General features: G+C 44.1%; 1 protein-coding gene across 2 annotated transcripts in view; it reads left to right on the top strand.

The window, feature by feature from the left end:
• Window positions 1–21,960, top strand: part of LOC100872881 (uncharacterized) — a 112,349-nt gene that overhangs the window by 61,545 nt on the left and 28,844 nt on the right. The window lies entirely within an intron of this gene.

Here is a 21,960-nt window from a genome sequence, read left to right as displayed (position 1 = left end):
CGTCACGCAGTTAAGAGTCCGGATTTATAGTGACCGAAGTTGCGCCCAAGTTTTATGGCCGGGCGAATTGTTTCGAACTGCGCTGAAAGCTCTCTCTCTCTTTCTCTCCCTCTTTCCATCGCTTTCGAGTGTTCGGTGTGTTCTCGCGCGATGAACGCGCTAGAAAATTCGATTAACCGTGGAACGGGATGTTGTGAGGATAGTGGTATCGCGCTTAGAAGAAAGAGTTTGATCGATTGCAAAGTAATGCGCGTTCGCAAAAGAAGAAATTCGTTTCAAGGGAAACGAAACGTTTAATTAAATCGAGATGGGCATCGTTTTATTTAAAAATCCTTCGAGTTTTTATCATCAACTCAACTCAATCGCTCTTAAGATCTTTTTTTTTTTTTCGAGGAAAAAGGAAAAAAGAAAAAGTGGAAATCGTCAAATTGGACAGGTTCAAACGCGTTCAAACTTGTTCAAACTTGTTCAAACTTGTTCAAAACTCCGATCCTTCGCGAAGAAGTTATGGTAAACACGAATGGTGGCACGATTAGAAAGACACCGTTCTTTCAAGAACGGTTTACTCGGATTAGAAACGAGGGAATCGAGGCGGAATGAATCTTTGCACAACTAACTAACAAACTGGTGACTCATGTCATGACTCGGAGAGAAGAAAAGATCCACCGTGGTCGCATCCGCTGGAATCGGCGTTACACGCGCGCGACGATCGCCTTGCCGGGGAAAAAATGAGATGCAGAAGGCGGGTAATTGACGACCCGTTTTAATAAGCCGAGAGAAGGTTGCGTTGCGACAGAAAGCTCGAGGCGGTCGCGTGGATTCTCGCCGTTCGAGGCGAGGGAACAGCTGCACCGCGGCAAATTAACATGGGGAGGGCTATAAAACGATAACGGTTTCGACAAGTCCTTGCACGGGACGTGCTTTACATCGGTTAAATTGATTAAACAGTTAATCAGACCACGAGAGAGACGTGGTTTATTCCTTGGAATATTATTATTTATTTCCTTCCCGTGATGATTTTTCTTTCTGCCCGTCCGTCCTTCCTCTTTTTCCTTTAGAAACATGGTTCGCGTTCTTTTTTTTTTCTTCATCTTTTTTTTTTTTTTTTTGCATCATCGAGATTCTTGTATTTCATCAAGTATCTGGCATTCGTTTCGAAACACGTTAGAGAAAATCCTTGTTGTGGAGAAAATAAACCAGATTGTAGAATTTTTATAGCCACATTTATCAGAGATCAAATTTATATCATTATATACAATAATTTCGTCATAATTAGCAATTATATGTTATTTATACTTCCTCTAACTTCGATCAAAGAATATTTAAAATATTTCAACTCGAGTCTCGAGAGAAACGAAGAAAATAGGATATAAATAACACAAGTGGAAAATATGAGCTACGCGATATAATCTAAACGTTGATGCAATCAAAATTTAACTGGTGATTTTCAACCATCTTGGATTATATCTTGGGGGAGGAAAAAAAAGGATCCCTCCCCCCCCCCCGATTACCGCCAAAAATTTATAATAGCGCGCGATTTACCATAATTAATCGATTACACCGGCTCGCGAGGCAGCGAGCTAGCCGAGGGAGATTTTTTTCCAGATCATAATTTTAGATAGGCCGCTCGCCCGTTCCCGCTGACGCAAATGGCGGCGTGTAGGCAAATTGAGGTGAGATTGGAGGTCAGCGCGATCCGTTGGCCGCGGTGAGCCGCCTCCTCGTGTACCGGGCGATACAAAAGCAATTTGCAACTTTGTTCTCTCCCTCTCGTCTCAGTTTCGTGGAAAAAGAAAATCCCGAAAGACGATAAGTTTGATAACAACGTCTTGAAATCATCGTGGAATCGATAAACGATCGTGTCACGAGCATCGTGGAACAGGATGCAGATTAACGATATATGTATGCAAGAAACGCAATAACGGTTATTAAAATCGAGGCCTCTAATAGCGAAGGAAAAAACTGGGGATCGATTATTTTCTTACGGCGATTAACGTTAGTTCAGCCGAGATGTTCAGCTGAATCGTGATGACTCTATTTCGTCGCAACACTCGTGTATCTTTTTACTCGATCCGATCCACGTTCGCCAGGAAACTGGAGGAAGGCTAGGGGAGGCTTTTCGAGAAAAAGCGAGTCGATCGCATCGAATCTTTGCATGCAAAGAGAGAGAGAGAGAGAGAGAGAGAGAGAGAAGATCGAAAAAGAGGCAAACGAATCTAACTGGACGCAACGCTGTCCATCCTTCTGCTCGAGTTTCCTGCGTGAATACGTAATACGATCCGAACCTCGCCTCTCACGTGTTTCCTCCCCCTGATCCGACTGAGCCTCTGAGGAGCCGAGGATAAACCGAGCTTCTAATTAAGCCACGGAGACCGGCAAGAGGAGCGAGCCCCCTTCCTCCGAACGTTGGACGAAGAACGGCTAATTCCTATCACTGGATCAATCGTGACTCGACGACGCCCAGGACGAAAACTGGCCTCTGCCAAATCGAGTAACGCAATTTCGCGGCCGATCGGCCGGACGGCGTTAATATTAATGATCGTGCCGATCGACCATCGTATTCCAGAATTCGTTTTCTTTAGAACCAGCGTTGATTTATGGGGCCATGGTTTTGCGCCTCGTCTCGAGACTACTACTACTACCGTTTATTGATCAAGATTTATCGATATGCTGAAAATATATATTTATGCGCGAGCATGAATACCTCCCAAGAGAGAAAAAGGGAGAGAGAGAGAGAGAGAGAATTTCGTTTACCCTTTTCCCTCTTTCTCCCCATTTATTTGGATTTCTCATTTCCAGAAAAGGTTGTAGGAAAGGGATCACCCGGTACGTGAATCGGCGCGAAGCACCGCGTAATACCAAGGGATCACGGTGGACCGGCTAACGTGATTATTATAAAGTCAATACGTTGCTAACTCATCAGCCGGCTCCGCCCTCTAACAGCCCGGTAATATGCACCGGCCAAGAAGTCAGTTACGCTCTATCAGTACGCTCTCCTCTTCCTTCTCCTCCTTCCTCCTCTCCACCTGTATCTGACCCTTCCCCCCGTAGATCGTACACACCGTCTCCTCTCCCTGTACCCCCCTCCGCCTCGTTCTGTCCCTCTTCTCTTAAACTTTCCTCCTCCGTCGGTTCTTAACCCCTCCGTCTCGCTTCACCGGGATGTGAAACGGGCCGAGTGTGTGCCTTGCCTACGTCGAATAGGTAGACACGTAAAAGTAAGTATCGTACGCGTGCAACCTACCGTGTATATATATATATATATATGTACCTCTTCCGATATCCACTCTCCACTCTTCTCTCTTTCTTCGCTTCCCTCTCTGCTTTTGCACGTGCAATACAGGCGCACGTATCTCGGCGGATCTCGAACGAGCCGCACGAAATCGCTGCCTGCAATTACCCCCGAGAAATATATTACTTAAGGATCGGCCGCTAAGAACGCGGACGATAAGGAGATGCTTCCACGTCCGTCCGTTGATCACGGTCCCCCGCGTGAACTCGAGCTTCGTTCCAGCTTTCCTGCTCGAGTCCGATTTTGCGCACCCCCCTCCGTCCGGATCTAACAGGTGTGTCTTTGATCGACGAAGATTCGTTTTTTTTTTTTTTCTAATTTTGAGTAGCTGAGAAGAGTTGGAAGGGAAGGTGTGAAAGGGATGGATTTTGGGTGCGCAGGTGCTCGGAGGACGAGGATGATTTAGTGGATTTTGCACGCATTTTGGATCGAAGTTGCAGGTGTCTCGTCTTATATAATCGAGAATTCGTGAGGAGAGGTTGGATGTAGTTCGCACCTTTCGATTCTCGTTTTCGGGATATTTGAATTACTCGGCAAACTCCTCGATTAAATCAAATTTCTCGAGATCTTTCCGAATTTATGGTCGCGCGATAAATGCACGGCCGATAACGCGAAAAAAGGGAGAAGCAAAAGAGGCGAGAGGGGCAGGCGAGTGTTTGTTACACGCCTTACGAGGAACGCGTTATTACAGCGGCTCGAGGTGGCGCGCGAGGGGGAGCGAGCAGTGACTTTTTTCCCCGGCAACGCGAAGTTCAAGGCCCATCCTGGGTTGGGTCGTTTCATTCATTCGCGTTGGATTAGCCGAGCGCGTATGGCTGCTCATCGAGAGACACGCGCAGAATCTACCAATTTATTTTTTTCTTTCCCTCTTTTCTTTCTATTCCGACCGCGGAACAGTTCCCCTTTTACGAATTTTATTCCCAATCTTAAAAATTCTTAGAGAAAACTGGAAACTAAATTTCTAAAAGAATCTTCTTCTTCTTCTTCTTCTTCTTCTTTTTCTCGAAAATATTCCTCGCTTAAAGAAATTAAAGACGCAATTTCGTCGGATTGAGAAAAGAGGGGAAGCAAAGGAAAGGAGATCTACTGAAAAGTCTGGAATTTTCGAAAGATTAACGACACGATCGGGGGGGAGGGCGGCATCTCACGGCAACCAAGCACCTCTTCCAACAGTCGTTAAACGCCGACTGCCGCGAGAGGGTTTGACGAAGTGTTCGCACGTAGGGAGCGCGCTGCCAGACAGGTTTTCATGGTTAATTTCGCGAACACCGCGACGACGATGCGCGTGATGCAACAAGATCCACTCATACAATCCACCTATCCTCTCCCCTCTACAATACATACACACGCTCCACGTGAAGTCCATCGTGGCCGAACGTGGATGAGATGAATTGAACGAATCGCTCGTATACGCGCACGTGTGTGCACGCGTCGATACATATATATATATATATATATATAATATAGATGTGCGCCTGGTCGGGCTGCAGGGTCAGAGGTTAAGCGGCGTGATTGAGTCTTGGTTACAAGGAGCCGCCCTTCGTTGCTGTTGCTCTCCTCGGTTCCTACCTTCCTCTTCGTGGGGAAGGAAACCATAATGCAATTTAAGCCATAATGCTTGACTTTAAATTGAAAAGATTGCCCGGGGGATGCGAGGGAGCCTCCGAGTGTATAGCGGCGATTCCCGTGTGTGCCGCTGTGCTCCAGCTCCTCCAGCCAGGAGGACGAGGACGCTCGCCGAGGTTTCGAGCAGGGGGATCCATCCTCCTCCGCCGGGGAAAACGATCGTGTGACGTTTCATCGTGTGAGCGAAACGATCGTTCGCCGATTATATTTCCCTATATATATATATCGACCCTTCCCACCCTTTCGAAGAGGCGACGATTGGCCATCCTCGAGCACGTTGGTCGTCGAACGTGGCAGATGGTCGATTCTAGGAATTTCGATAGATCGGGTGAGGAGAGGCTTTCTCTCGTGTTTATTGATTATTCGCGAGAAGGGGGGAGGGAAATGGTCGATGGTCGCGTCAGGTAGGTGGAATCGCGACATGGACAGGTGTCGAATTGGGGAACAAATGAGTGTGACGACAAGTTTTTTTTTTTTAGAGGTGGAGATTTAATAATTTCGAGCACGAAATCGAAGTTGTTCCCTCGATCGGGAAACTTGGACACGCTGACCAATGGCCATCTGTCGGGTCGTTGCTGTACTGGTTCCACCCTCGGCCAGCTTACATTTCCAATCAATAACCGATTGAACAACCCCCTCTCGGCCCCCCCATCTGCTCGCCACTCGCATTCCTTCCACGAGCCAAACAAATCTACACGTTGCTCGAACGTGTTGCTCCTCGTGTCCCTTTCTCGATTCTACGAACGGGATGAAAAATAATTATGGAATCGATGAGATAGGTTCGAAAAATAGGTTCTCTTGGTTTCTGAAAATAAAATGAAAACAATAATTTCTAAGCACGTTTATATATATATATATATATATATATATATATATATATATATATATAAAACGTATTCCTCTTCTTCCTGTTATTTTTTTATCAAATTAAAGTTTACAAGTAATTAATTAAATTTACAAGGTAATTACAAGGTTGTATATTAAAATTTTATACTTACCAGCGTTTGTTATCGGATATTAGATCGGCTCATAAATAATATCGCGTTAGAGCGCATAGCATAAATAGTTTTAATTGATAAGAATCATTTTGTATAAGCTTCGTATATATTTTCATTACGAAGGATTAAGAAGATATCATACAATTTTAATAAGAAGACAAGTAGTATTTGCTAATTACGAAATAATTCTTCCATAACGATATACGATTTTACATCTAGGATGTAAAAGGAAAAGGTGAACGTAATTTAATTTTTACCAATTATATTACGTATCCTTCTGTGATCCGACGAATTATTCCAATCCGTTACGAAACTTCTCGAGCAAGGAAAAATCTTCGAAAAAAATATATCGTCTGTATAAATAATCTTAATAAAAAAAAAAGAAATAAGATGCATCATCTTATATTTCGATTATATTTTTAGAATATTCTTTCTTTCTCTCCGCGCAATTAATCATGGGGCGTCGAAACAAAAGGAGGAAATCTATCGATCGCTAGATCCATTCGCTCGGGGAGGGAGGCGAGATGATAAATCGGATAGGTGGCAGCAGCTGGTGCTCGGGAAATTGGCTGGCCATTGTGTCGGGACGTGTTATTTTGGAAAATCATCTCTCGGCTCTTTGCCTGCTAATTTCGGTGGGCCTTGTGCCCGAAATTACTACCTACTTCCTGGGTCGCGGACCTGCCGGTGGCCGGCAACCCTCGGCATATGGAATGCGGTTATGGACAGCCTATCGGGTTTCCTCGGAGCCTCGTTAATTGCGATGCTGTTTCTCCTCGTTTCCGGAAATGTACGATCGTTTCCTCGTCTCCATCTCATTGTCTTCTTGCAACAATTTTCAACCCTTCGACGAGAGACTACATTCATTTGGAGGAAAAGTACTCATTTCAAGGATTGTTATCTGTAAACAATTATTATTATACAGATTGATTAATTTGTTTAAATTTGCTTTCGATTATTCGATTTCTAGGATCATCGATCATTGGGATTACATTTTAACAAAGATGGAAAAAAGTTTGGAATTGAAGCAATGTATAAATAATTTCTAAATACAAATTATGGATACTCAAAGATTGATATTCTTGAAGGGAAGAAATTCCAAGAATTTTTGTAATATTCGTGAATTTAAAATTAAGGGTTGAAACATTTCCGAAAACAATTCTTAGTCAGGGATAAGGATAATTAAGCGTTCCTCTCCGATTTTTACACGGTTCAAGTAAAAGGTGCCGCAATAATAGTGGCACGCAGGAACTTTCCAAAGACTTCAAAGGCCGTTACCGCTTTGTGAATATTAAAAATTCCGCCGAAAATACATCCAGATCTACCTGCCCTTCTCCATTCATCCTCTCCCTCGCCCTTCGTTCGCATACATATGTAAATTCAGTCTTTGCCGATTTTTGAACGTGGTGCCGAGTCAAAAATTTCGAAAGATCGACCACGAATCGCACGTATCCTGAACGTGGGCCTGCCCCATAATGAGAGTCTTAGCGATCCTTGTGGAACGTTGGCACGACACGGATGACGATCCGTGTTTTCCAGAAGATCGAAATCACTCAGGTAGCCTTATGAACTCGTTAAGCTACGCCTTTTTACGCTCGTGTAACGCTTCTCGGCGATCGGTGCAGCTGATGGACGTGTTGCTACGTTACTCTCCTTTACTCTCGCGGAATATTCGCCGAGAAAGTGTAATTCTCCTCGATGATGGGATTTCAGAAGGATTACGGATTCGTTCATTTTCCTCCCTGGAAATTGCGTGTAGGGAGAAATAGGTGGGTAACTCGTCGTCGCACGATATTACGTTTGCACGATTCCGGTTTATTCCCCGTTTTTCCCCGTTTTCGTGGAAAACACACGGACGTGACCCTCGGCCAAGAATCGAAAATCTGCCCTCTGACCCCGGTGGACGGAAACACGAAGCGGCGTATAATGGCAGTGCCATTATACAATGACACAGTCCGCTGCACCCCTAGCCTGACCCCTCTCCGTACCGGACAATGAGAGAATCCCGATAGAAAATTGGTATAATCGTACCTGTAATATTCAAATATATTGGATTAGAGGAGGGGCTAGGTAAAAATATTCCAATTGGACTCGGTCTAATAATTTAATAATCGGTAATAATAATAATAATAATAATAATAATTTCATCGACCTTCTTCTCGTTGAAAAGGATATATCCAGAATGAAAGTTCCAGTTCCAATTTTCGAATTTTTCGAGAAATCAACGTCCAGCCACGTGGCCGTCCCAACGAACCGTCCCCCGCCCGGAAATTTGTCCTGCCAGTCGTGCCATTACCGTGGGCACAATTAAAGCCAATAATTCAAAGCCCCGGAAGGGGAGAGAAGGCTTTGAAGACAGAGAAGGCAGAGAAATTCGAAGTGTTCCAGATTTTCGAGTGTGTCCACATTTCCACACCCCTCCTAAATCGCACACGCGCCTGTCCAACAATAATGGCCACTGACCATCGGCCATCCCTGTGAATATTCCAAGCCCGATGATTCAATCCGACAATGGACCGTTCTGCCGGACAATGCCCTGGTCAAATGCACTATCGACGGCAAACGGCGGCCAAACGGGGGTGGTTGCAAAGTAGGGGCGGCGGAATGGACCCCCCTCCCTCCACCCTGTTGAAAGCGTGGGTGGTGCCCTTTCACGCGGCCACGTTACCTCGTCGCGTTTTCTTTCGCTGGGAATGACCACTCTCTGCGAAATTTGCTCGATTCCCGCCTCGAGTCCTGATCGATCCTCTCCAAACTACGGGCAGAGACTACGAATGATATATGTCGCGTGACCGAATAGGGAATTCGAGGCAAGAGATGCGGGCCATTTTCTTTCTCGACGCTTTTTCCAGATTTTCTTTGTTGTTGCCTCTATCTTTTTTTTCTTTTAATCGTACGTTTATTATGTTCGCGATAATAATCGTGAATTTAATACAGGGTTTCTCTTTTTTTCTTTGGATCTATATAGTGTTTAGTTTCGCTCGAAGAATCTTTGGCTCGTTTCAAATTTGTATTCGGATTGGTGTACGTTAAAACGGTTTCGAAGATATCCATCTGAGATTGACGATAGATTGCAAAAAGATTTTACGAATTGAAATTAGAATTAACACGAATTATTCGACGATTTCTGGAGCTCGAATTCGGAGTAGTAATCACGGATATAGTATTCTTTTTTCACTTCTTGAAAATTTCGCAAGTTGAAATTCTATTTTCAGATCGCTTGCATCATTCGATTAAATCGTGAACGATGTAACGACAATTTAAAAGCGTGTAATTTAAGATACGAAGATGGTCTAAAGTCGAAACAAAAAAAAAAAAAAAAAGAAGGAAAAAGAATTTACACGCATCTTAATAAAGATTAATCATTAAACGCGTTTCCTCGTAATTTGAAGCAGGAAATTTTCCTTCGTTTCGTTATCTCGGGTGCAAGTAAAATACGGCGTACAATAATACGGTGTAGGGGAAATTGGTAATGAGGTGCTTGATTGGTTGATTAGAAGCCCAGTGAAGCGTTGGCCCATTTCCTCGGTCGAATGCCGGCGATAATTAAGCCAATGGACTAATTAACCGAATTAGATAATTTGCAGATCGATCCGGGTGTAAAAATAATTGAGCCCCATTCGTTGCCTTTCCTTTTTTCTCGTCATCTGGCTCTCGTATATTTATATCACGAAGCCGTGGGAAGGCCAATTCCATCGCAATTGCTCAATCGACGTTTACAATAAGGATGAGCACGAGCAGCTGACACGAGCGACAGATCGCACCAAAGAGACAAGTTGTTTATCTATGACTTGAAATAGCTTTCAACCGCCATATTTTTACCAATTTTACAAACACGGAGCATAATATCGTGAAGCATCAACGGCCGAAATTTTCCGAAATTTCCAAAATTTCTTTTCTTCCTCCTGAAAAGAAGATTTACAAGCAGAAGATATCCCTCGGAAATGTAGATATTTGCAAAACATGGAAAGCCCATTTGGAATTTTAAGGGCATGAAGAGAAAAAAAAAAGAAAAAAAAAAAATGAGAGGAATTTACAACACCCCCGAATTTAGTCCTTCGGGGACGCAAATATGTTTTTTTTTTCTTTTTCTTTTTTTTTTTTTTTTTATTTGCTCCTTCATCAGATTGCTCTCTCTAGTTTTACGACTTAATGACTCCTCCAGCCGGCGAGGCATTCCGAAATTCCGATGAACTGCTCCGCAGTTGTTCTTTCTTCTTCGTTCTTCTCCTTCTTTCTCTCTCTTCCCCTCTCTCTCTTTCTTCCTCCCTGCCTCTCTTTCCTATTCTCCCTGCTACCCTTCGTTCCAACGAAAGGGCTAAGGGAAATATAACCAGCAAATGGAATTTACTGCGCGAGAGAATGCACAAGAACTCTTCCGAACTGCTGATACCCGTTCCTCCTATCCGATTCTCCTATCCTTCGTGGAATCCATCCTCCATCCTCGTCGTATCAACAAATCCTCCCTTCGAGAAGAGATACGAAATACGCCAACTCCCTTCACCATTATTACAATCCATTATTAATCGTTGAAAAAAATCCCTCTCTCAGATCCCTCAACAACTCTCGAATGACTCTCGATTCCATCCGACGCGCCGATAATTCGACGAACTCGAATTTGCCGAAATTAAAAGGACACCACACCATCGACGAAGAATCGAGGCGCGATAGAAAGAGGGAGAGAACGTTTCTATAATTCAACGCGGTACAGCCAGTCGATCGTTCGGGATCGAGGATCAGGGGCGGATAATGTATGTACCCTCTGTCGAGAGTGAGAGAGAGAGAGAGAGAGAGAGAGAGAGAGAGAGAGAGAGAGAGAGAGAGAGAGAGCTGTGAGCTCCAGAGTGGCACGTACGAGTGGACTGTCTCCTCTTCTCTCTCTCTCTCCCTCTCTCTCTCTCTCTTTCTCATCCTCACGTTGGCCTTGCGGAGGGTTTGCGGGGGTGCACCCCCACGGGCCAGCTGAGAAGAGGGGCAGCGCTGACCAACGCGAACGGACAGCTTCTGGCTCACCAGTAGACAAGTTGCCCCCGGCAGACCAAGTTGAAACCCCCGGTTTTTCCAAATCTATCTTGCGAGTTAAGTTTCGGAGGATCGAACTCGATCGATCGAATTGATTGGTGAATTGGTGCAAGTACACGTAAACATATAAAACATTGTGAGAGTGAGACTGTTCGATGAACTGTTCGAGATATTTGTTTATCTGTCTATCGGTGAAAGACTCGTTCTCGGTGCGTGAAATCACATCGGGGAATCACATTGTTACTTGGGAAAATTATTGGTATTGTTTAAGGGACTCTTTGAAAGGCCAAATGGTTGTCGGGATTTGTCAATTTGGGAGCAAGAGGAAGATGCACGCGGAAACGAAACCGACTTTTCGGATACGTAAGCGGAAATGTTTATTTTGTCTTAAAGCAGAGGGTAGATTGTGCCCCTCTCTCTCTCTCTCTCATGGATGTAATTGTTATTATTATTATTATTATTATTATTATTATTATTCGACAAGGGGGTTTCGATTTTGTTGCAATCGAATCAATGAAGGAAATTCCTCTTGGACCCATATCGAATTTGGGTGGATAATAATATACCAGCATAATATAACGAGCGCGTCTGGAAATTTTTTTTTTTTTTTTTTATGGAAAAGAATATCAAGTCCCGCATCGAAAGCAACGATCTAATCTTCCCGTAGATTAATGGCCACGAACGAACGCTTCCTGCTTTCCATCGAATTTTTATCGTATGCTTTATTGTACGTTTATTTATCTATTCTTATCTAGTTAATATTATATTCGTCTATATTAATCACATTAGCTTAAGCAAGAGTTTTCCATTGTGCGAAAGATGGAATGGAAATGAATGGAATGGTTTTGGCTTGGTTTCTTCAACCCCGGTTAGGGTTGTACGAGATGCAAAACCAACCCCCTTTCTGTGATTAGACCAGCGTGCAACGATTGGGGTTGCTTTTAGGTCGAGAAGGGATGCTCCAGCCATTTTAAATTCCCCACCCCCTTCGTTTGTCGTAGCTACGCGCTCGCCCCATACGCTTCGCATTATCCGTAGATACGCACTCGAATTCCGCTCTGTCCTCCCCTTCGACCTTTCCTTTGTACACTCCATCTCTCACCCCTTCCATTCTTTTCGATTCCACTTCCGCTTCCTTCGTTATCCTTCCTTATTCAATTTTGTATCAATTTCGACTCGAAAGAAGAAACGTTGTTTCACGTTGTTCTATCCATTAAAACGTCTCGCTTTAATGTTATTATCGATAACGATTAATTTCTCGGTTGGTCTAACTATGGGATCGTGCCCTGATCGAAATTCATAAATTCATGAAAATTTTTACGAGATATGTGGGCGAGCACTTGCGGTGATTCATACTCCAAGCTTATAACGATACTTTAATAGAATTATAGAGACGATAAGTCGAACGTCAGTCACGCTTTGCATAATATCGGTGGATTTCTTCATCGATTCTTCGCAAGAAGGGTGCGAGAAAAAATGGACGGTAAGATCGACGAAATATCGTCGATTTCTCTTCTCACGAAAAATTTCCGCCGCTCTCTCGTTTGCAAATTGCAAACGAGTTGCAAAGTTTCTCGAAAAAAAAGAAGAAGAAGAAGAAGAAGAAAAAGAAGAAGAATAAAAGGCAGTAAGGGGGCGATAATCCCACGGAAAATCTAATTAAATCGGGGCCGCAGAAAAACTGGTTTCATCGAGGCGGGGGCTCGAACGAAACTCGGCTCGTAATCTTGGGAGGGCACCTTATCAGATCGTTATCAACCGATCTGACCGCGTTCCTGCTTCTGGGTTGGTCACGATCCTGGGGTCCAATGGCCCTCATACTCTCCCCTCCCCCGTTCCCCCTCCCCTGGATGCGGGCCCTACTTCGTACAGTACCTTAATTAAGCGTTATGACTCGAATTCCTTGTTAAGCGAACACGTAGCCTCCCCTCGTAGCGCGCTCGAGCAGATCCTCCTCGAGTTTCGTACAAATTTGTGGCCGTGTTGTTGGCTCGAACGGTTCTTTTGTCCTGTGAACCAACCATGTTCCACGCTTTTCATTATTACTTCGAGTTTAATTACACGTTTACATTAAGGTGGAACGAAACGATCAGATTGCATTATCAGATTATTTTGATTATCGTGAAAAGAAAAAATAAAAAAAATAAAAAAAAAAATACTTCTATACCGTACTCTCAAATTTAGCGTGCAAAAGATTAATTTTTGCCACGCTACAGTTATAGAAGTTCCTTGAAATTCTAATTTTTCGTTTTCTTTTTTTTTTTTTTTTTTTTTTTTACTTTTCGATCCTTTTTATCACGCTTTCATCACGAGAGCGTTCTTGGAAATATAAAATAATAAAATATAGCGTGGAAAAGTCTAGTTCGAATATTATTAAAATGAAATAGATAGAAATAACTATCTCGAAAAATTCGTTCATCGAATTCAGGTTTTAAATATCGCTAAAAGAAAAGAATTTTGCCCCTTATACGTACACGTTTCGCCCTAATTCACAAACCTTCCATAATCACGAGTATACATTTCCTCTCAATTAGAGGTTAACAAACTTCTGTATCTAGATAAATTTCCTCTAATTGTTTCCGACGTTTCTCTCCATTCTGTGGTCGCGCGCTTCAAGCGGGAAAAATCGAAGCGGGGGAGGGGCGAAGGAAGGTTGGAAATCGAAGGAAGGGCGTTGCTTCGCCCCCAAAATAATTTATTTTACACGGCGCGAATTAATTAATCACTCGTTCGCCAGTCCCCATAGGTAACTCGATTTCGCGCAATTGAGTCGTTCGTTCGAGGAGGCGGGCATCCGGCCCCCTCGTCTTCTCGTGCAACTTCTCGTTTCCTCTCTCGTTTTCCCGCTTCCAAGTGGTCGGTATTATCGATATTTGCACGCCACGATAATTATCGGCCCGAGATCTCCTCACGCCTCGACGATCGTTTTAATTCGTCCCCCTTCTTTCGTTTAACCCCTCCCCCACCCCTGCCCCCCACTTTCTCTGGTGGCATTTTTGAAAAATTACGGATATTCATCACCGTGACAGTCCATTTTCGTTACGATTCATCATAATATGAATTCACGCACCTATAAGTATTATAATCCTTGTTGTTCCCCTTGTTGTTGTTGTGGTTGCTGTTGTTGTTTTGTCTTTTGTAACAAAATATATTCATTAATTATTTATGACCGTTCAACACGTTTAATTGCAACCACTCGTAGCGCAAACTTGAATCTTTTTAATCTTGTTGCGTTAATAAATTTAAGAGTTTGAAAAATTTATTCTTTCGGGAAGGGAAGTGCACTTGCACAAGTAGTTTAAAAGGGTCCTTTAGTAGTTTTAAACTAATTGGTTAAATTTAATTTTTATCAAGGATCTTTTCATTTTTCAAAATTATATTAATTTTCATGCGCTTCTCAGGAATCTAGAATCTAGATCTGATTTATTTTTTCCTCGATATAACAAGGAAAATAAAAAAAAAAAAAAAAGTAACAAGAAACTGAAATTTTTCAACACGTGTTTCGAAACTCTAGGATAAGATAATTTCATTTAATATATTTCCCTTTCGTTTCAGTTGCTCTTACCACGTAGTCTTGCTGCCAAAAAGAAAAACGAAAATTATAATCCTTAATTGCTCTTCTCTCTAGAAAAATTCTAGATCAAAACGTGGTGATCAAAATTATACCTCCTCTACATAAAATACGCGCGTTTATACCATCCCTTTATCCCATTGTTCCTTATTTGTTGGACTTTCCTGTTCGTTTCCTACCCCCTCCCACCCTCAGCCCTAGTACGTACAGCTGGCACAGCAATGCCAGAAGCACTCTCATTCGATATAATATATCGTCCGGATTAGCGGAGCCCTCTTATTGTTTTCCACTCTTGCGAGGATCCGCTTCCCACCCCCTAATCCACCCCCAGCCTCGAAGAACGTATTCTCGCGTTTCTTCCTCCTCTTCTCTCGCGTTCTTAGTTATAACTTAATTACAACAAAAGCTGCTCGTACCGTACCGGCTCGATATATATATATATATATATATTAGATTTTCTGTCATTAGAAACTTTTTGCGCGAGAGAAGAAATTATATCTTCGGAGCAGCGAAGATAGAAGGGAACGAAGATGACTCGTTGCCTCTGTAGTCGATGAAAAAGAAATATTTTGAAACGTGTCGATGAAAATCATTTCATCATGTAAATAACAAAATAATTGAAAATAAATAATAGTTCAGTTCAGTTCGCGAAAGAGAGAGATGTGCGGAGAAATATGAGATATATATTCTATGTACACGCTTTGGAATAATAATAAGTCGGATAAAAAAAAAAAAAAGAAAGAAAGATCGATTCAGGGAAGGTGAAATTAATTATTATAAAAGTACATATCTCGGTGAGGAATTTACTCAATTTTTCACCAGCTATTACATTACGCTATCCTTTTATCTTCATCTCGCTGCATATCTACGTATATCCTAATGCACGTACAGAGACGGTCTGCACGGCGAAATAATAAATTGCACGGCAGAATTATTTACAACAAACGGCCCCTCGGCCATCCCCCAGCCGATTAAATTTCCATTTCAAAACCTCTGTGACGTGAAATGATGATTCCAACCTGTCTCGAACATCATCGCTCGTATCGGGGCGCGGATCTGGGGCCGATATTCACAAGATGCACTTATGCGCTTACTCTCCCGGTAAGAAAACCTGTCTAATTATCGCGTAATTATGAACATCGGCATTGGACGGCCGCCCCTCTTGGGTAGCTTGTTGTAACGGCGGCCAAGAGGCAGGGTCGTGTCGTCGTAATCGTCAGGACTAGGGAGAGGTGGCCATGTCGCTGTCGCGGCTATTGTGCCAATTAACGTGAATTTCTGTCGTTATTATTTTTCAACGTATCACAGACACGCCCATTTGCATTCGATGAATATTTCATTCCCCGACTTGATGACTTGAGGCCGAGACGAAAACGAAACGCCGGTTAATTAATCGAATTTTGCGCGCGTGTTTGAGAAAGCTCGTTTTAACGGAGGCCGATCGCTAGATGGGAGATAACCACGGCCTCGTGCTTTCGAAATATCGATAGGCCGCTCGTTTATTTAAAACTGCCTGAATTCTGAAATTGGGTTCAAGGTTGGGGGGTTCGAGCGAGTGAACAGCTGTTTGCAATTAAAATGGGACACCATCGTTCGCTTTAGAAATCGAAATTTCATCGAAACGAGGGTTAAATTTTTGTCATTTTCCTCGATTCATCAAAATTCGAAAAGTGCCACTGGATAAAAATTCGCCGATCAGGACGAATCCAGGCAAACGTGGTCTTTCCTCGTAGGTTTCGATTGCTCCCGGCCGAGGCGTTTCCTTAACGAATAAGCCGGCTCCATTACCTCGCCGCGCGAAGCACTTACCCCTCCTTTCCTCGTGGAGGATGCTTCCTTCCGCGGTCAGGCCACGGAGTCGTCTGGAAAACCATCCCCCCGGGCGTGAGGTCCGCGTCCCTACGAGGCCATTAACGGCCCCCTCGTTCTCCCGGTGTACGTGCAACGAAATGTCGTCGCGCTACGACCAGCCGTACGTGTCTGCACAGTTTCACGGTAATTCGAACGAAAATACCGTAATAAGGGACGTGCGAAGGTGTTGCTCGTCGTGCAGGGCCACGATTCCACGATCGTTCCTTCTCGTGATATGCGATTCGCCACGGTGAATACGGCGAGCGATTATGGTCCGTGTGTACGAAGCCTTGCGAGAAAATGGTAAAAGATTGTAATGTTAGTAATGACTAGTAAAAATTAATCGTGTAATGACTAGTCAAATTAACTTTACTAATCTAAACTTTTCAGATTTCTCGCCTTTACGGGAGCTTTTAGCAACGTCAATATTGTTTTCTATTGATACACCTCTCTCACCTGTTATCTGGGCTGGGATAAATCTTGGATATACGAATATGTAATAAAGAAGAAAGTACGTTCGAGCTCGATGAATATAAATCGGTATCATCCCCCGTTCCTTGGGTCGGTCAAGTCTACGAGCCACAAATTCCCGTCGAATTAACTCGTCGTAAATTACAGCGCCATTTTCGAATTGCCAGCGGAGGGTCTCGAGGAAGGGGTGTAAGATCGGGCGCGTGTGGCAGAATGGAAAGCAATAAAAGGGAGAGGGGGGGCCTCTTTTATGCATCGGATGCGCGCCACGCGACCCCAACCCTTCTCCTCATCAATTTCAAATAATTTCCTTACGACCATTTTTTTTCTTCTCCCTCTCTGACAACGTGTCTATCGATGTATCTTTTCTTCCTCCTCCTCCTCCTCCTCCTCCTCCTCGTTCGTTCGTGGGGATGAAAGAAGGAACGGTTCACCCCCATCGAACGACCAACAATTATTCAGGGATCCGTCATTCTTTGGGATTAAACGTTTCGAGGACGATTATCGGCCGATGATCGATCGATCGACGCGTGAAAGCCGCGCACGAACCCAACGTTTAATTGGATGAAACGCAGTTGGGACCGTTTTTTGCACGCTCGTTACGCTTCGCGGAAACGGAGGGGAAAGAGAAAAAGAGAGAGAGAGAGAGAGAGAGCCAGGAATCCCAGGATGAAACATCGTGGGTTTCCTCGAAACTCCTCGCCAGAGGAAACGATCTGGTTAGCCTTTACTCCTCGAAATTATCGTACTTGTTACTCGTTGCTCGGCCGAGAGGAGGGACTGGTTTCTCGAAAATTCCTCGCCTTTGCGCTCGACAGAATCCATCTCTTCGTTTCTTTCGTATTCACTCGAACGGGAAAATCAATTTAACGAAGAGATTCTAATATATCTACTGAAATACTGGCGTTTTCATAGTTCTCTCTCTCTCTCTCTCTCTCTCTGATGAAGAGAGACGTTTGTGAAAATCATCCGGAGGTGTAAGCGTGGTAAGAAATCGGGTGGTCGCAACCCTTTCGCGGGTGGAGCGAGTCTCGTAATAAGAGAGAATGCTCGCAACCACCCTGTTTGCGGGCAGGGGTCCGTTGGACAAGGCGGTCGCCATGGAAACGGAAGATCAAGTGGGCAGAGGGGCGGCGTGAGGGGCGGAGGGACACGGGGGTGGGTTGATTTCTTCATAACGGCCGCCATTATCGCGCCCTCCGACCGTGCTTCTCTCCTCCTCCTCCCCCTCCTACCCCTTCCTCATTATGTCCTGGGGCGGAAGGGAATATTCTTGTTTTAAAAATAATCGCCGCCAGCCGGCTCGCGAATGGCGCCGTTTGTAATTGGAAAAAGTCTCGGCTCGCGTACAAGAACGTTGTTTCCAACGCGTTGCTTCTCTTTCTCCCTCCCTCTCGTTACCTTCCTTCATTTTCTCTCTCTCTCTCGCGAATTAGGATTTTTCTCCCACCGCGAAAGAGAGACGCTTGTTCATCTTGGACGGATGGGGGTGGGGAGGGGCAACCTGGATCTTTTCATTCCCATAATTACAAGAATCGTTTCGTTCGAACGCGATCGATTAATTCATTGCACCTAAAACAGCTTCATAAAGTAATACGACACGAGCGCGTTAAATAAGAATAAAACGTGGAAACATTTTTCGTCTTATGCTATATATACACGATTGCAGCAAATTTGTCTTTCCTCAAATTTAAATCCTCAGCTTTCGTTTCGTTTCGAAATTAGAAATTAGGAATTAGATTGGCGGCTGTAAGGGACAAGGGAAATCTGTTCCATTACACGAGTCCCCCCTCCTCCTACCCTCCCCCTCCGCGTTCCAAGTATCCGAGCAGCGATTTCTCATCGCTATTCACGCCCGGTTACGAGGGCACGATTTTCCCCCGGCTGTATTCACGGCTGGGAACGTGGTTTCCATATCTAACGTGGTCGGTGCATATACGTATTATACAAGGTGGATTCTTAAAAATTGATGAGAAGGCCGGCACCGCACGCAAAACTGGACTGGTATCCAGATCCTGCATCTGGTATTCATGATGCCCCTTCGAGGATGGGGGTGGGTGGGATCCTCGGTTGGATCCAGGCGCGAGAAGAGGGAGGTGGAGGGGGAAAAGGATAAGTCGAGGAAACGCGTGCTCGCTGCGAATTTACCGCGATTAGAATGTATCGCGACGGGAATGGCCGAGCGCAATATCGTTCCACGACGGAAACCGCAGCCTTGAAAGGCTCGAGTCGGAGGGAGGTGTGGTTAAACTACCGCAAAGCAACGAAATGTCAGCATTAATATTTCAACCGTCTCTTGTGCGCCGGCCAACGGTCGCCTCTATGCTTATTACACTTATTGTATCGTGGCTTGGTTTAAATATTAAAATCTCGTTTCCCTCGGACGAAGTTGAAGCGGAACGCCGTTCGATTCGAATTTCGAAATTGGAGCCGTCGAAAAAAAAATTCATTCTCGTTTTCATCGTTCACGTTTTTTGACAGAGGATTCGAGAAAATCTCGCCCTTTTTTTTTTTTTTTTAATTCTCTTCGTTTGGAACAGAATCGAATACGTAAATGATTTATCACGTAACAGAAATTTATGATATTTCTGATTTTTCTTCATTTTTTTAAAATTGTATCGTGAATCTCAATCCGCCCTTCTCTCTCCTGATCAATACTCCCCACTCTGAAGCAGTACGAAAGAATTAAATTAAACAATAATCGTGACAATGAATGTATTCATAATCAAAATATCGATGATTAATAAGATCCAGGGTGAAATTATATCGAACGACGAGATATCCATTCCAATCCAACCCCGTATCGAGGGTAACGCTCCACTCATATCGATTCCTCCATTGCATTATTTCGAGGCGGTCGTTGACTCGCACGTATCCAAGCTTTTGATCGTTTTTTTCGACAGCCGGTGGAGTTCACCTGTCCGCGGCTAACTGTCGGCCGCCCTTACAGGTACAGGTGTCTCGTCCACGTAACCCGGATGAATGGGAATACGTGCAGGAGAAATGGCACCCAAGAGGCGAGAGAGAGAGGCCGGCTGACCTTTATGAATACTAAGGGAGAAAGGGTTGCGTCCGTGGACACGCGATTTCAGACTGTCGGAGAAAGGAGGGATCCTGTCGAATTAATAAGTGACGTGGCACGTCTGTGGTGGTGAATACGAAAATCTCTCGACGAAACGTTCGATCCTCGATGGAATTTTTCCCTTGAAACGATCGAAACGACCGCGAGAGGAACGCGATTTTTTGGCGAGAGAACAATTTAACCTTCTTAAATTCTCATTGTACGATTTATTCGTCGTTATTTTATCTCCTATGATTTTTTTTGACCTTTCGAAAATGGGACAAGTAACGCCTGGCTATTTGTTTTTTAACCGACGTAGTCGTCGGTTTTTTCCGAACAGAAGAAGGGGGAGATGGGAACGTGTTTAGAGCCCAATTCGAAGTTTGAATACTGTATAGGTGCATGTGCAAAGGTAACAGCTTTACAACCCCTTGGAGACTTTCCACGAGCAGAGGGATGACTCGAATTTATCGAGGCTCGTTCCCACCTCTTTTAAATGTTCCACTCGTTGCATATTTCAGACAGGGTAAAAGTCGATTTAATTACGATTTCGACGGCATCGAATAGATCGACTCGGCTCGGCCATTTTTCTTTCGCAATCGTCGAAGGGACATTTGCCCGAGGGTATTCGTCGCGCTCATTGTGACTAACTGTTGGAAAAAGTCGATGGAACGAACGAGGCCACGATTCATATTTAATGTAATCGTGTGCCAGTTTCCAGTATGCGAGTCCTTCGTTTAATAATGAAAACGAGCGCATCAAGGATCTCGCATTGTTCGTTTTTCAGAGGCGCGTCGATGATCGTTAGACCGAGGCGCTCGCATTCCCGTTTCCTTTTTCAGCCGCGATTACACCGTCAAACAACTTTGCAACTTATTCCAACAATTACACTGAAAACACGGCTAACACGTTTAAAACGTTTTACTTGAGATGAATTTAATTATTCCATTGAAATTCTGTTGAAACCCAACATTCATATAAATTACATAAAATTTACATTCTATTGAAACAAAGTTCAAAACGCAAGATTTACGTTCTGTGCAATTTCTCATGGAATGATATATGGAATGTACATAAATAATTGTTGTTGCGGATATAAAATATCCTTTATCTTATTTCGTCTATCCCAATCGTATCTCTCTCGTGTTATTCAAATATTATTGAAAACTAGCAACTTTGTTCAAAAATGATATGAAAGATAATAGAATACGATATATCATTCGATTTCGAAGCTCAACACAATATTTTTCTCTCGAACGAACAATGACGAAACATTCCTCTGAATCCGAAGGAAGAGGAAAAAAAATCAGCTGTGTAGTCCCCCGATATGTCATCGTTATTTTCCAAGCCGTGGGACGCGTAGATCCGACCGTATTTGCGCTGGGTTATCTGGGTATTGAAATGTCGCGTGTGTCCTGGCCAAGAGCGGAGACGAGAGAGGAAAGAAAGGTGGGATTATCTGAATACAGTCGTTTTCAGGGGTTGAGTTGCGACTCCCCGGGGGGTAGTAGGTGGCCGGCCAGGCGTCTCCCCCCTCCTCTCTCGTGATCCATAGTGGTCATCTCCGTTGCGAATTACCACCATCTTCCTCCCAACGCTCCCTCTTCCTCCCCCTTCGTACAATCGTTTGAATATCGATCGATGATTCGTTTCCAGGAACAGAGTGACATGTGGCCCGCGACGATTGGCCCCCCCGTTTTAACGTAATTCGCCCGATTGATAACGACTTCGTTCTCGTATTTACGCGCCTCCCCTACCCCGCTCCCCTGGGTTTAATCAGGTCCGATGTGGGCGCCGTGGCGGATCTTGGTCGTGGAAATTATAGGGGCTGGACGAGGCGAGACTCACGGTCTGTTCACGGCGGGATTCGAGGAATTTGGAGCGGAGATCGTGCGGTTGATTAGCGAACTGGTGTCGTTCGTTTCAGGGTTCGGTGAGAGGGAAGGAAGGGTTTTCGTGCGTTAAAATTATCAAACTGGAGAAGAGAAGAGGGGAGGGGAGAAATTCCCGAAACTCTGACAATTAGGACGGCGGACTAGAGGCTTGTTCTCTTAACAAGTAGCACCTC

Source organism: Apis florea, unplaced genomic scaffold (assembly GCF_048593485.1).
Source record: "Apis florea isolate Af1SG1 unplaced genomic scaffold, ASM4859348v1 contig_2291_pilon, whole genome shotgun sequence".
Taxonomy (NCBI): domain Eukaryota; kingdom Metazoa; phylum Arthropoda; class Insecta; order Hymenoptera; family Apidae; genus Apis; species Apis florea.
The sequence above is the reverse complement of the archived record's forward strand: the minus strand, read 5'-3'. Positions and strand labels throughout refer to the sequence as shown.